Source organism: Protopterus annectens, chromosome 4.part1, assembly GCF_019279795.1.
Source record: "Protopterus annectens isolate FY-2018-M chromosome 4.part1, PAN1.0, whole genome shotgun sequence".
In the NCBI taxonomy this organism is placed as follows: Eukaryota; Metazoa; Chordata; order Ceratodontiformes; family Protopteridae; genus Protopterus; species Protopterus annectens.
This window is the reverse complement of record NC_056734.1, coordinates 249217969-249233754: the sequence shown is the minus strand read 5'-3', so window position 1 is coordinate 249233754 and position 15786 is coordinate 249217969.

Sequence of the window (15786 nt, the reverse complement as noted above, 5' to 3'; positions counted from 1 at the left end):
CTCAGCTCTCAGACCCTACATTACAAGGCCTGAGGCAGGTAGCTAGTGAGGTACCTGTTTCTCAAGGGAAGGGGGAATCTGTATACTGGCACAAAGGGTTACTGTATAGAGAATGGACCCCTGAGAGAGGACTAGAGGGTGAGAGAATACAGCAGTTGGTAGTGCCTAGAGCCTACCATCTGGCACTTCTAGCCATAGCCCATGATATTCCCTTTGCAGGTCATATGGGTATAAAATGTACAAACAGACATATTATGCAGAACTTCTATTGGCCTGGGATTTCCAGAGATGTAACAGGGTACTGCAGGAACTGTGAGCAGTGCCAAAAGGTAGGCAAGGCAGGAGACGAGGTGAGAGCTCCTTTGATGCCTTTGCCTGTGATTGAGGAGCCATTTCAGAGGGTAGCTATGGATATTGTGGGGTCTTTGAATACCCCAAACTCCACAGGGAAAAAGTATATCATAGTGGTAGTAGATTATGCTACCAGATACCCTGATACAGTGGCTCTGTCCACCATTGAGGCAGAAAAAGTGGCAAATGCTTAGTTACAGATTTTCAGCAGGGTAGGTTTTCCAAGAGAAATACTGGCTGACAGAGGTGCCAATTTCATGTCAGACCTGCTGGCTTCTCTGTGGAAGTACTGTGGGGTGAAGCACCTAAATGCCACACCCTACCATCCCCAGACTGATGGTCTTGTTGAGAGGTTAAACTCTACACTTGAGACCATGCTACGGGCATTTACAGGCCAGTTTAAGAGGGACTGGGACAAATATTTGCCCCATCTGTTTTTGCTTACAGAGAGGTTCCCCAGGAATCCACAGGTTTTTCACCCTTTGAGTTGTTGTATGGGCGTAGGGTGAGGGGACCTCTAGATTTAATTCAATATGAGTGGGAAGGTGAGTGTGAATCCCACAAGGAGTCTGTTGTGGCATAATCCTAAACCTCAGGACAAGGCTCAGGGAACTCATGGGCTTGGCCCAGGAGAACCTAGCAGAAGCCCAACAACAGAAAAGGGTCTGGTATGACAGGAATGCTCAAGCTAGAGAGTATGCTGTAGGGCAGCAGGTAATGGCACTCATTCCTGTCAGACACAACAAGCTGCAGGCAGCTTGCTTGGGAGGGACCTTACAAGGTAGTAAGGAAGGTCAGTGATGTTAGCTACATGGTAGAACTGCTAGGCAGAAGACAAGAGCACAGATTGTACCATGTTAACATGATGAAACCTTACCATGATATGGAGGCCCTTGTGCTGAGTATTTTCAGTGGATTGCAGGTGGAGTCTGAGGGAGATCTGGTGACTAAACTCCACAGTGAGGCTCGGAGTGACACCTTAGTGGAAGGGATACCAATGTCTAAGCAGCTATCTCCTACCCAGGTTCAAGAAATCGGAGCAGTGTTACAGGGGTCTGGGGACATGTTCACTGGGAAACCAGGGTGCACCCACCTTGTGTACCACCACGTGGATACAGGCCCCAAAGGCCTATTAAGCAGGCCCCTTATAGGGTGCCTGACAGACTCAAACAGACTATGAGGGGGAGAAACAAGAAATGTTACAACTAGGGGTAATTCAGGAGTCCAGCAGTCCCTGGGCCTCCACAGTGGTGTTGGTACCAAAGAAGGATGGCAGCACCAGGTTTTTTGTGGACTACAGGAAATTAAATAGTCACACAGAGTCAGATGCTTACCCCATGCCTAGGGCAGATGAAGCCCTAGAGCAGCTGGGTGGGGCTAAGTATCTTACCACCACTGATCTTACCAAGGGTTACTGGCAGGTGTCCTTGACTCCCAGTGCTAGAGAGAGGTCAGACTTTGTGACTCCTTTTGGCTTGTATGAGGTCAGGAAGATGCCCTCTGGGATGCAGAAATACCCCAGTGACTTTCCAGAGGTTGATAGGTCATATTCTAACAGGAGCAGGGGATTTTGCACTTGCTTATCTCAATGATATTGCCATCTACAGCCATTCCTGGCAAGAGCACCTTCAGCATGTCAGGGAGGTGCTGGTCAGACTACAGAGGGCAGGGTTGACCATTAAGTCCAGCAAATGTCAGGTGGGTATGGCAGAGGTCTCCTACCTGGGACATATAGTGGGGAGTGGTAAGGTCAGGTCAGAACTGGCAAAAGTGGAATCCATTCAGACATAGCCTGCACCTGTTACCAAAAAGCAGGTGAGGAAATTTTTAGGGACAGCAGGGCACTACAGAATGTTTGTCCCCAATTATAGTACCATAGCTGCTCCCCTCAGACCTGACAAGGAAAAACTGGCTAGATAAGCTAGTGTGGACCCCAGCATGTGAACAGGCATTCCAGAAGCTTAAAGGAGCTTTGAGAGGACCACCTGTGTCAGTCAGTCCAGATTACAGCAAATAATTTGTTGTGCAGGTGGATGCTTCAAGCTATGGGGTGGGAGCTGAACTTAGCCAGATTTCTTCAGAGGGAGAAAAGCACCCAGTGGTTTATCTCAGTCATAGGCTCCAACCCAGGGATGAATGTCTAGCCATAGTGTGGGCACTGCAGAAACTTCAGCCTTATCTGTACGGAAGGAAATTCATTGTAGTTACAGTCCACAATCCCTTAACATAGCTACATCATGCCAGCCAGCAAAATGCCAGGTTACTAAGGTGAAGCCTGGGGTTACAAGCATATAATATGACAGTGCAGCGCCATAGTGGGGTTAGCAATGCCAATACAGATAGGCTCTCAAGACAGGGAATGGGGTAAGGTATTCACAGATAGTCTCAACCCTCTCAAGCAATGTTTCTCAAGAGTCACTTGAAAAACTAGCTTAAGTTTTCAGGGGAGGGAGAATTGTGAAGGCTGCCAGCCCAGCTATCTAGAATTTTATAAATAATTCTATGTCATTTAAGAATAGTAATATGATTTGTATGCTTGTCTTACAAATGTAAGAAAACTATATATTATGTGTATATTAAACTGCTGGTGCAGAAGTGTTTGTTAAACTGTATGTTATTTGCTGAACTTCAAGAATGTAACTAGTGTACCCTACTAGAAAAGAAAAGAGTTAACTTGCAAACTCTAAAAGAAATAAGTGAATTGTTTACAATGGTGTTTATCTCAGCTAGGAGACAGAATGTCTGCAATTTGAAATTCTTTCTATTGTCTTAAAACAGAAATAATTGCAGGTTTCAAAGGGAAAAGTATTTAACTGTTTTATGACTTCTGTTTCCGGGCAAAATTCTGAGATAAAAGTATTTTTGACACAGAAGTACTAATTTTAAGTTCCTGTTAGCCCTGGAACTGAAGGCAGAGGTGACAAAGAATGATGTAATCTGAGATAACCCACCAGAAATGGTTGATATTAATTTAAGAACTGTCTCAGAGAGTTAGTCTGTGCATTTTGTATTTGTCTTTGAATCTGACAACATCCTCGCACTTGTATTGCTCTGTAAGTAAGTTATTTAGGTACAGTGATTTCTCTTAGAACTAGATAGTAATATAGCAAGATTAGTTTAGATGCTGTCTGTATTTATGTGAAATTCTCCAGCAATATTGTTTTAAAACAGTTCCCGTCATTCTGAACTGTGTTGTCACTGTGTTGAGTTATTGAATATTGTCTTGTGCTTTTATTATTTATTACTAAATGTATTTAAATATTTTAATTGTGGCTGGTTTGTTTAGAGATATTTAAGTCATAGAGTACTTGCATATGTATTTGGTGACAGTTTACAGGCCACTCCTAAATAGCCTTCAAGTCTTGGTCACACTTACCATTTGGATGATAGTAACACTACAGAGTAGAATTGGTCACCCTTTGTAAGGGCCTTATTAGTAACTGATAAGAGTGGTTGGTGGCAGCTGGTGCTACCTTATAGTCTGGGCAGAAGGGGGCATAGTTAGTGAACCTGTTACCCAGGAATGTCTGTGTTTGTAAATAAATCAAATCTCAAAGTGTGTGTGTGTGTGTGTGTGTGTGTGTGTGTGTGTGTGTGTGTGTGTGTGTGTGTGTGTGTGTGTGTGTGTGTGTGTGTGTGTGTGTGTGTGAGAGTGTGTGTGTGTGTGTGTGTGTGTGTGTGTGTGTGTGTGTGTGTGTGTGTGTGTGTGTGTGTGTGTGTGTGTGTGTGTGTGTGTGTGTGTGTGTGTGTCAGCAACTTGGGCAGGGGCATGAAGCACTGGTTGGACAGAGAGGGTGCTGGAGGTTTTGGCTTGACTACTTGGCTGAGATCTGAACCTTATAGCTGTGCTAGTGGGGAGTCTTATCGGGGATCTGGAGAGAGAGGGAGAAACCAGCCTCAGACTGACTGTGATCTCTGTGTGCTCTTAAGGGAAATTGCACTATACTGTGTGTGTACTTGTCATTCTCCCAATGTACACGTCCTTCACTGGTGCTAGTGGTGAGGATTGAGGCTCCTTGATTACAGGGCCAGTGCAGGGACATCACACTTCCTTCCACAATTTCAGAACATTGATAATGTATATCTGTTCTGGTATTCTCTTACCTGTCTGTCTAACTGCACCACATTCATTTTCTCTGTTATTTCAAATGGACTTTGCCATTTAACAAAACCTTAATTTCTGCTAAAGGGACCAAAACTAACACCTGGTGTTCATCTTTAAATTCCCTGGTCTTTGCATTTCTGTTATAAACCCCTTGGTGCATAGAGCTCTTTCCATGTGTCTCTATAATACGGGCATAGCCACTTTCAGCCTGTCTTGCAAGCTGGTATGGTGTTCTATGACACTTTTCAATGGTGCTTTCTCTTTTTCCCAAGTTTCTCTGAGAATATGTAATAGTCCTTAAAGATGCCTGCCATAAAATAGTTCAGAAGGGCTAAACCATTCAAAGCTTGTGGAACCGCTCTAATGGCAAACAGAAGGTGTAGTACTAACTGGTCCCAGTTTTTCCATCTTCCCTGGTAACTTTTTCTGTACATAGACCTTAGTGTTTGGTTAAAAAAGCTTTTACCAACCCATCCATCTGGGGATTGCACACTGAGGATTTTAGTTGTTTGACCTTAAAATCTTGGCAAAGTTGATGCATTATTCTGTACATAAAGGTAATGAGTATTTCCTTTGGTAAGCCTACCATAATAAGGCTACCACTCTGGTTAAAGATTTAGTATTACATTTACATAGCGGGACAGTTTCTGGGTATTTAGGTACAAAGTATAAATTAACCAAAATATATTGAAATCCATTGTTGGATTTTATTATTTTCCCAACATCCATGATAGATATTGGAATCAAATTATATATAAAGCCTGGGACACAGTGTATCCAGATCAGAAGTTCTCAATTTGTTTTATTATTTCTAGCCATTAAAATGTAACTAGAATCTGTGCTTTAATTGTATCCTCCCCACCGTATGAGTATGTGCTATTGCTATCGCTGGTATCCCAAACAGCTTGATCACCTGTAGTTGAGGTACTACTTCTTCTCTATCTTTACTATCCATAAAAAGTCACTTTGTAATTCAAAAGTATGAGTAAGAGGTAGGGACATCCTGCCAGCCTTTCTCCCCTGCAATAATAACTGTACTTTCCATTGCTCTGTTCAAAATGTCATCTGTTCAAATTTGCCTTTTTAAATTTTAACTTTAAAATTGAATTGGCTTAACTGAAGATCAGCTAAGCCTGGGGTTTCATTATGGTCAATCTGCTGTGAATTAGAAGGCTCTGCCATTTTTCCTTAAAACACAAGCAATGGGGTCTCCATGTCTAATTCTGTTCCTAGAAATGACAAATCATACCAGCATTCTTTAGTGTCAGCTGTATGGTTACATTTTCTTCTCTTGATGTTGATTTCCCTATTTCTCATGCTGGACCAACACCATCTTAATTTCTTTCTCTTCTTTTGGCTGCTCTCCCTCTCTCTGCAAATACTTTATTTTCAATTTTACTTTTTTTGCTTACTTACTTACAGATACCTTATAGTCTCCCTAGGTTTTCATGATACATACATGCTGCCCATTTAGAATTGTCACCATGCTGCCTGAAGTCTAACAGTCCTTTAAGTTCTTTGCAATCAATTAAGAAATGGCACTTAACTAACTTGACAATTACACCATAACAGAATGTAGTATTAGCTATTTTAGTAAACAGCTTATATTTTGTATGCATAACATAACTAGTAGTATGCTTTTCAGAGGTTATAATTTACTCGAATGCTGCACATTTCATAGGTGCACCAATGCTATTATGACTTGTATAAACTCTAGCCATGTGACCCTTTTTCTCCACATCTAAAACACAGTATGTCTACAGCTGATATTCTTTTGTTATGAACATTCGACACAGGGTTTCTACAGGTTTGACTGCTCAGTAGTACGCATAGTTTAAGTGCATAACATTCTTTGCACTAACACAACAAAATTGTGGTCAGCTTAACACAGCCATTTTCTTAAATCAGTAGACAAATACCTTTTAAATTTGTCTGCTGCTATTTATGTCATGTTATTCTTAGTATGTTGATTCTCAGGATCTAAGTATAAAGTAATAATATGTTTTAAGTTACATAATCATGACCTTTACCATTTTGTTATAAAAAAATGTCCAGCTATAAAACTTTTGAGCTTACATCTCTGAGATAACACCAGCTCTGGCAAGTAATGCCTTTTTGACTTAATTAGCACCCTAATAATCATTACTATCTTGTCCATGAAGGTCTCAGTGGTCCTCTTGTTAACTGGGCTCAGCTTGATCCCTTACCCTCTGGTTGACAGACAGCTTGAAGGTGACAAGATACACTTTGATGGTCTCATCCCAGGGAAGTTGTTTTACAGGTAACAGTGTGCTTTGAGCTACTAACATAATTCCTTCTGTAGTAACAGTTATGGTCTATAGTAACTGCTCCACCATGGTCCGCTTGGCTCAGGGATCCAAACCGACATGAACCCCAAAAATTCCCTGCCCATACCACAAGTCTCTCCTTCTCCCTCTCCCTCCCTCTCTCTCTCTTTCGCTCTCTCTCCCTCTTTTATGTGTTAATTGCACTCAAGTTGTAGTCACAGATATAGTCTCAGGACTTTGGCATTAGTAATTTGTGTCATAATATTCATACTCTCCACCAACATGAAAGATTAAAACAGCTGAGACCAGTAGTCTTATAAAATTGCAGTTTATTTGAATACAGAAAACAATTAAATACAAAAACAAAGTATTGTGGTTTAGCCAAAAGCACAGCACGTACAACAACTTAATCTTATACTAATAGTCGCTGGTTAGGACTCTCTGAATTCCTCTGCCAGGAACAATTTCCAGTATCTCCTTTCAGATACTCCTTCACTCTAGATGAATCTCCCTCTCAGAGCTGCTGATCTAGACACCAAGTTCATATTCACAAAGAAACAATTAGTCTCTGGATTTCATCACTCTCTTTTTTATATTATATTTACTGGCTCATTTGACGAACCCGATCTTACTAGTACAGCCAAGTATCTTTCTGCTCTTCATAAGATAAGTACAATGTAGCCTGTGCCACTCATGTAGTGGGATAAAGTCTTGACTACAACCCAGCCCAGGCAACCAAGTTACACTAGTGTCTCACGCACCTAATAGATGAGGCAGATAGGACAGGACATGCCCATTGAGGTGGGTGTGGGGGTCTGATAATTGGCCTCTACTGTCATGATGTAGGGGTCCACTGTTGGGGAGACATGGGTGTGGCAACTCAAACTAGTGATGGTAGCCCCTGTATGTGCATGTGGAGGAAGCATGAATGCATGCACAAGTCCTTCCAGTGATGCAACTGCTCCCACCCCAGATCTGCATGAATGGAAACCAAAATTGTATATATATATATATATATATATATATATATATATATATATATATATATATATATATTTATATATATATATATATATATATATATATATATATATATATATATGTGTATATGGGTCTAGGACTCTTCACTGAAAGCACATTTCACTGAAAGTCAAATGACTGTGCACAAATCACTGAAAGCTCAATTCACTGAAAACACAATTCACTAAAACACATTTCACTGAAAGTTATATATAGCCTTTTCCTCACTGTAGTGTGACCCTGGAGTTAGTATATATAGTAGGGGGGTTTGGATATATATTATGTTCAGAAAAGAGTAATTTATTGGAATTGGAAGTATCCATCTATATAGTTCAAAATGTTTAAAATAAGTGGGGAGCTATGCCCCCCATACCCCCTTTACTATATATACTAACTCCAGGGTCACACTACAGTGGGGAAAAGCCATATATAACTTTCAGTGAAATGTGTTTCAGTGAATTGTGTTTTCAGTGAATTGAGCTTTCAGCAAATTGTGCACAGTCAAATGTGTTTCAGTGAAATGTGCTTTCAGTGAATAGTCCTAGCCCCCAGATATATATATATATATATATATATATATATATATATATATATATATATATATATATATATATATATATATATATGTACACACACACACATACATGCACACATATGTATATAATGTATATATATTTATATATATATATAATTTCATCCCACATCTGGAGCATTTCTCCCCGGGCCTCCGCTGAAAACAGGATCTGTGGAACCTAGTCGGACTTTTCCGGTCAACAAATGTTAAATAAAAATAAAATAAATAAAATAAAATATATACAAATCAAGTACAACTTAACAAAAACACTACTCATTTAAACAGGCATCACTCTGTTTGCAATGAACTTTCTATAACACTGCTACAGCCAATATTAGTATAATGTTTTTTTTTTTTCAAATATATTTTTATTGAATTTTTCAAACTTTTCAAACATACAAAGGAAAAACTGTAAGTCATTGTGGGAAGCAGTAAAGTATAGGTATATATGTAACAGTTAGTGCAAAAACTATGCATTTATAACACAGCAGTTATCTTACAGAGAAGCTTACATCTTAGAGACCAATATAAGCAGTAAAGACCCCCAATAACCTATTACAGTCAAAGTCTAGAGATACAAATGGAAAGTGGCTTGGAAGGAAGAATATATGACTGTCTTAAGAAGAAAGAAAAGTGGTAAGGAGGTTATAACCATAAAAAACAACTATTTACACCATGTACTTCTATTTATACCGTATTTACTATATATTTACAACATGGATGCCAGAGGATAACAAAATGATATAACAAAATATTTTGTAAAATCAAAAGTTACCGTGTGATGGTAACAATGTCTAATGGTTATAGGGCCAGAAATGATACTGATGGAGGATTTCCTGGAATGTAGTGTTAGTGACCCACATTTTGGAAGATTATTTAGTTTGGATTAGGTCAAAAAGTCTACACCAGTAATTCTGAAAATATTATTTTTTCTTTTTGTTATTATTGCATAACTTATGTGCAGATATATATTTGATTGCCATTGATGTAAAATTTTCCCAAGCTATTGTTGAGGGATTGACCCAGTTCTTGGCTATAAAATATTTGAGAAGGGCACAGGCTGTAACACAGATGTGGCGATGGATACCCTTAAGAGATTTAGGAATTATATTTAAAATCATGGTTTGCCAAGAGAATGTGTTTTTTTTCGTATCCCATTTTTTCCAACAGAGTTCTGAGAGAACACCAAAGTTTGTAAATATTCTTACAGCTCCAAAAGATGTGAAGTATATCTACATATGGGAGGGAACAGAACAGACAGGTTAGGTTTTTATTGTATCTGAATTTTAGTAAGATTTCTGGGGTACAATAGGAATTGCTGTTTATCATAAGCTGAGTGTAAATTAGGTTTTTGAAGGGGGTTAGATTCAGGGTATTATTGATTGCTTCGCACTTAGACTCCATAGAAATTTCTCCTTGTATACCGTCCCAATATTTGGAAAATAGAAGTGAATGATTATACTTAATGCTTGACACAAGTTTATAGGTGTCGAAATCATTTTGTTCCGTAGGGAGAGTGATTTAATGATAGATTGTGATACTGTAATATCTTGCTCCTTCACTCTATAGTAAGAGAATTTTTGTTTTATAAGTGAGCTAATTTGCCTTAAGATAGGATCATATTTGTTAGGAGCACCAAATAAAGCTTTGACCTCGACAACATTTTTAGAGTTATAGAAGTGCCAAACTATGGCTTTCTTAATAATAAGGAAGTTTATTAGATAAATCATTTTGTTATTGATTTTAAGTTAGGGTTTAGGTGAATAGGTTGGAGAATGGGAACAGTATTGTGCAAATTTAAGGAGGTCATCAGAGTTTGAAAGATGCAAATTTTGTTCTTTAGTGTAGGCAAGATCTTGAACTTGTAGTCACCATCAGGTGCAAGAAAAGGGACAGTATGCGGACTGAATTTTAACAAATATATATAGTTGCACCAGATTTTGATCCAGGTTGGGTACCAAGATTCAGCAGAGGGATCATAGCAGGGTATTTGAATTAGACAGCTAGCATTAATAATGTGATAATATAAATTAAAGTCCGGGAGATTTAAACCACCTTTGGTCTTTGGGGTAATTAGTTTCCTGTATGATATTCTGGTTGATTTAGGGAACCATAAAAACTTTGAGATTGTGGTTTCCATTTTTCTGAAAAAAATTTTTGGAAGGTTTAAGAAGATGGAGTTAAGATGAAAAAGGATTCTAGGCAAAATATTCATTTTAATGATAGCAGATTTTGATAGCAAAGAAAGACTGATGTTTTTTCCATCTAGTTAGATTGTTATTTATCTGATCCCAGACTCTATATAGGTTTGCTTTTATTAGTTCTTGGTAAGGGTGTGTGAAATTTATTCCTGGGTATTTAAGTGTATATTTGAGAGGAATGTCAGACAGGGGGAAATAATATTCTAAATGGTTTGCAGGGTTTAATTGAAAAATAGATGATTTAGCAGGGTTTAATTTATAATTAGCAGCCTTAGCAAAAAGATTAATAGAATTTCGAATTTTATGAAGATCGGTGTTGGGAAGCTCAAAATAGATGTTTAGGTCATCTGCAAATGCAGAATAATTTATATCAATGTTGAAGACTTTTGGGATATGGTGATAAGTCTTTTGTTTAACCCAGAGGAGGAAAGGTTCCAGATATAAATTAAAAAGAGAAGGTGAGAGTGGGCAACCCTGCCTAGTGCCATTGGTAATTTTAATAGGGCGTGATAAAGTTTTATTTATATACAGGGAAGTAGAGGCATTGTTATAAAGCATCTTAATAGTGTTGATAATCAGATCAGGAAAGTTAAAGAATTTCATGGTTAGGTAAAGGAAGTTTAGATCAATGTTATCAAAGGCTTTGGTAGCATCTAGGGTGAGTGCATAACGCAGGTGGTTATCACTTTTTAGAAACATTAATGTGTTTAAGGTAAGAGTATTGTCACACAGCTGCCTCTGTTTCATAAATCCCAACTGTTTAGGAGAAATGACTGTAGCTATAACTTTCTGAATTCTGTTAGCAAAAATGGTAGATAAGATTTTGATGTCAACGTTAATAAGGGCGATGGGCCTATAGCAGAGAGGGTTGGACTTGTCAGAGTTTGGTTTTGGGATGAATATTGTTTTCGAATTGTTTATATACTTATCAGTAATCCCTTTCGAGATTATATAATTATACATGGCAAGGAGAGTTTTAGAAAGGTGAAGACTAAAAGTTTTATAAAATTCTCCTGTAAAACCATCAGGACCTGGCGCCTTATTTGGTTTAAGTTTTTTAATAGCTAGCATTATTTCATTCAGTGTTATGGGGCTGTTTAGAAGGGTGTTTTGCGTGAAGGATAATTTTGGAACAGATGGCTCATTTAGGAATTTTTTGTGCATTTCATTTGGGGTCTGGTTTTGGGGATTATAGATTTCAGTGAAGATTAGTATAATGCTTTTTTATAGTTTAGGGTCAGCTACACTTGATCTTAGCCAAAAGGCTGAGAAATTATGAGAACTAACATACTGCACCACAGTAAGCATAACTATATGTATCGATCTATACATAAACACACACACATATATGTATGTATGTATATATATATATATATATATATATATATATATATATATATATATATATATATATATATCTGTGTGTGCATGTGTACCGGTACACAGGCATGCATGTACATTTATATGATTAAATGATGTATCATCAATGGAGTCAGTCATAAAATTCCACTCCACTGATGAGCTTTGATCACGTACTGGACCCTTGAATTCAATGTTAAACTTCAAGAAACAGTAGATATACAGCACTGTGATCCGGAACATATTTTATTTAATTATTAAATTATTTATTTATTTATCTACTTATTTGTTGACCAGCAATGTTGTAAGACTAACTTTGTGTGATGGAGTCAAATTAATCATCCTATTGCTGGTAAAAACTCTGCGGCCCGAGTAATGACCTGCACTGTGTGATGATGATCGCATAAATAATGATCCCAGTAGCATGCATGTGACATGCTTGTGGTGATGAACACACTGCTACAAACTCAGTGGTCAGCCCTGACAATAAACTCTTTAGTATGTTTTACTGTGAATAAGAAGGAAGGGGGAAGATGAGGCAAAGGAATACACAAAAGGTTGACGAGAAGGGAAGACTGAGACTGGGCCAGGTAAGCCTTGATGTATTGGTGTATATATATATATATATATATATATATATATATATATATATATATATATATATATATATATATATATATATATCTTTGGGGAGGCAGATACCCATTTTTCATTGTTTCAAAAAGGATGAAGAAGGAATGAGCAGGAAAGAGAGTATAGGGATGGCACCAGTGGCAGACAAACACAAAATTCAGGCAAAGACTAACAAAGCACTAATACAAAAGGGAAGAACACAAATGAGAGGCACAGATAGTCATGGGGAGGGCAATAGGTGATACAGACGACTGGACTACAAGCTAGTGAGGGAAATGACATCCAAGGAAAAGGAGCACCATGATGGTACATAGGATGGGGTGAAATCTGACTGTCTTGCTGCTCAGTGCTGCACCCAGCCGGAGGTCAGTCATCTCTGTAACTGTCCTGATGGTTGGGCCCAGACACCAGTTGTCCATTGGTGAGGATCAGACAGCCATGCGGCTCTACCCAGTTGAACAGTTACATGCTCCAGGCTGCCAATGTCAATGCTATCACCAGGCCTTTGACGTCCTGCCATGTGACATATCATAGCCCACCAGTTATGTCTCTGCTAGGAAGCTTACACACACACACACACACACACACACACACACACACACACACACACACACACACATACACACACACTCTAGATGCAAACCATTAGACAGCTCCAGGGAACATTCCATATCACCTCCTACTCTTTGGCACCCTGCAGAGGGGATAGCAGGCATTCAGCTAATGGCACATCAGATGATGATAAGGCAGATGGACAGTGTGGTGGATGCTGCCATACCACAGCCACTGCAAAAAATATGAACATACATGGAGAGAAACGAAAGAGCAAACAACTAAGAAAATATAAAAAAAGACAGCAATAAAGAGAAACAGATACACAAAAGCAGTTATCACTAATGTGTTGCTACTGCACTGTTTGTCAAAGTAGTCATTGTTGGAGTAAAATATTCTTAATTATGCAACAGCAAGCAAATACCAATATACCTGCCAGATGAAAGGGTACTGCAACAGTAACTGTGCTACAAGAGTCTAGATTATATGCCAACTAACCAGTCCCCCTGACTGTATGACATATGACAAATGCATGAGTTGTAAAGAGTGACTACTGGGGCCATTGAAGTGGGTCTGAACCACGTCAGGAGCCAAAAGTGTTTTGCAATGGGGGTCCCATCAGATAGCAGACATAGCCTATGTGATAGCATCCTGCATGACACCATTGCGACCAGCCATGGAGTCAAAGGCACAGAAATGAAAATGTCAATAACATTGGCCACAGTCACGTGGTGGTAGTAATGCTCCATAAAATAAAACAGCCACCAGCAACCACTAACTTGCTGTCCGATGAATGCCCATAGTATGTTAGGTACAACTGGCACTTGCAAAGGGGTTTGAATGGACTGTGGAAGAATAATGCTGACCAAGTAGATCAATGTCTATGTATCTATGGCAGGGGTAAGGCAATGGGCATGATAATGTAGGCAGGCAAAGCCTCAGATCTGAAGCAGAGCATGACATCTGAAATGGTGATAGAGTACCCGTTGTAAGGCCAGTCATCATTACCATGCCATTGGTGGCAATCCCTGGAGGTAAGATGGTTGGAAGAACAGATTAGCATGCATTGACAATATGCATGTTACAATAACATATTATTCAATGGTTAAACTAAATAGCAGCAATGTAAAAACTGATGATGAAAGAGATTTAAAAAAAAAGTGCAGCTGTAACATCAATTGTATATATGTACCTTTCTACCTGGACAGACTTACCAGGCATCACTTGCAAATCAGCTGGTTGTCCTCCATTTCACAAGTAAATGAAAAAGAGAAAAGAAAAGGAAAGATGTCCATGACTCACTTGTCCTGCATGTGGCTGAACACATATACCTAAACAATCATAAGTAGCACCCTGTCAGTACTTTATACTACAAAATCCTGGTGGAATTTCTTCCTCCTCTTCATACTGGATATGAAAAACACTGTGCTATATTTTCATGTGGCTATATCTATGCATGCACTGTTCAACACAGAAGGTGATGCCCATAGCGACACTAACAACCCTGGCAACACAATGTTAGGCATCTCCTTGCATCTACACTGTACTGTGGACCCTCCAAAGAGTCTTCCATTAGGTATTCATGGCTGTTTATATTCAGGAGGTACAGAAAGATTTGTATATCTTCATGTACCATGACAGAGCCTGGGAGCCTCTCCACACTCAGCACTACCAAAAGCTGTGGCCATTTCACAAATTGTAATCTAGAGGAACATGTCATCAGATACATGTTAATGCACTTTATGGGTATCCCATGACATGCATCCCACTGGCATTATATAACTGTTCATTAATGATTAATATGCCAGGGTGGTGTGGGAGAGTGAAAGAAATGCAAGTGCAAATGTATGTACCCCATGCAACCCATGTTCCTGACCGTGGTTGCAATATAACGCCCAAAGAGGTTGTAAAGATGATTAATAAGCCCATGGCCCTATAGGGTTTATCAACCTGCCCATATATGTACTTTGCACTTTGCAGTCATTTACGCATATGCACATTCAGGCATGAGCATCATTGTACAGTCAAGGGCCAGTACCCATTACATTAAAAGTATGATTCAAAGACGTTTACCCTTAGTTTCTTCATCAGCATAATTTCACATGCCACTAGCCTTGAAACTGAATGATATAAACAGCCATGGCCATTTCAATACAAATTGCTCTATTGAACTTTGCAGGAAAGCAACTGAAGAGTATTGTCTGGAGATGTAGATGGGGCTTTGATGCATGGATGTTGAAGCCAAGTTGGATGCACCTTTCCCCATGTCTGTTCATGATGCACTAGGATGATATTACCTTAAGTTAGTAACTCAGTTCAGTAGCACACATGTGCCATAAGCTCATGGATGCTCAGCAATGTCATTGCTAATCTATAGGTACATCTGAGATGCAGACATAATAGCATATCACTCAAGGTACATGTTTTCACATTCTTTTTATAGCTATAATCAGTACCACTGATTATTCACAGGGATTGTCTTTTATTAGTAATGCCATATATAGCTGTCTGCAGACTTTCAAAGGTGCTGCAGTTATGGTGTCTTCCACCATGGAACATTAAAGAGCACAGGGCAGTTGTTTGCAACTGTGACTGTGGAGGGCACACTACCACCTTCATCCAGTAATGCAGCTCTGTTGTCTGTGTGATTTGCCCTCACCTCACCAGAACCCAATCTAAGAAAGGTTATTCCAGCTATACTTA